This window comes from Anguilla anguilla, chromosome 4, assembly GCF_013347855.1.
Source record: "Anguilla anguilla isolate fAngAng1 chromosome 4, fAngAng1.pri, whole genome shotgun sequence".
In the NCBI taxonomy this organism is placed as follows: Eukaryota; Metazoa; Chordata; class Actinopteri; order Anguilliformes; family Anguillidae; genus Anguilla; species Anguilla anguilla.
In genome coordinates, this window is record NC_049204.1 from 8357823 (window position 1) to 8359461 (window position 1639).

The window sequence follows — 1639 nt, forward strand, 5'->3', positions numbered from 1 at the left end:
TTGCACAAAAAAAAGACAATTGTGTAAATGCATGCTGGGATAGAAACGGAGTAAAAAAGGTCTGGGATGTTGGGGGAGGGAGGGGAGAGTGTCTTTTACAAACCTTACTCGTCTCAAACCTTGAATCAAGAATCACTGCAGTCAAAAACCCTTCTTAATTAACATTTGCTTTTATTTTGTTTTGTTTTTTTTTGTTTTTTTTAATGCTGCAAGCAAACATTTTAAGTTTATTTAAAGCGATTAGTCATAAAAGAGGGTTAACAGAATTATGGATTCTGTGTAGGAACGAGGGGCTGGGGCCCTGAAACAGACACCTCCATAATTCAATCTGGCTTCCAAAAATAAGGTCTAGGCCACACTCCTGAGTGAAGGCCACTGGACAATGCCTCACGAAGCCCGTTAGGTTGAACCTTAGAAAATGTCCGCTCGGCTGAAATGTTGACTCGTGTTCCCGCACAATGAAACAGTGAGAAGCCATGCTTGCTTCACATTGGAATCGTTCATTCCTTTATACGGTGTTTGTCTATGACCAGGGATGGGCTGTACTGCAAATGCATGTATTTAAAATATACATTTGCACATACAGTATGCATTTATATCTCACCCGGGCTGCTCGTCTGTACCTCTCAATGGGTTATACTGTCTGCACTACCTGCAAAGCAATCTGTTATCTATTCCTCCACCATTTTGACTTCAGCATACAGCTCTGAGACACTCTAAATTTGGCCCTCAAGGTCAGCAGTGCTGCTGGCTTCTTCTTCTGTCTGATAGTCCGTAGCCCAATAATGTCACTGATTGGCCGGTGATTACACTCACCTGGCGCGTCAGGTTTAAATCAGTCCCTGATTGGAGGGGAGGAATGAAAACCAGCAGCACTACAGGCCCCAAGGGCCAGATCTGAGCATTCCTGACACAGATACATTTGCTTCTGACATAGACACAAGTGTTCATTTAGCAACACATTTTAGTGTGATTGCCCCTCCCGCCTTTTCGAGGGATTTCTCTCAGCTCCACTGCAGAGATTTCCCCAGTGTGTGTGTGTGTGTGTGTGCGTATGCCTAATCAACTATGCTGATTTAAAAGAAAATATAAAAATGACAACAAAAAAAAACAGACAAAAAAAAAAAAAAAGTTCCGAGCACAAACGAACAAGCCCCTCGCCGTTTCCACGGCGACACGCCGCAGGCTATACGGGGCGCGGCTCGTCCCGGCCGCCGCGCGCTAGCGAGAGAACTCCGCGCGGCGCGCCAGGCTAACGCACGCCCCTGTGACCGCAGCTGTTAAATCTCCCGTTAGCCGGCGTTTAGATTAGCGCCCGGGCTCTTTTACAGCGTGCGGTGGAGGTTGGTGGGGGGGGGGGGGGGGGTGGGAGTGGTGTGGGGTGGGGGAGGGGTGGGGGGGGGGGGAGAGTGCCGCGGTCCAAACATTTCCACAAATAAGCACCCTCGACACCGCAACCACACGGCCTAACAAAACACAGAGCTATTAGCGCGCGCGGTGCCCAGTAGAGAGGGAGCGGGAGAAAGCCTTCGGCCCCAATTACGAACATGTTCACTAAACATGAAAAGAGTCCATCAAAGGAGCAAGGATGGCCAAACCGGAGCCAGCCCTAGGGTTTTGGTGGCCCTTAAGACAAAAA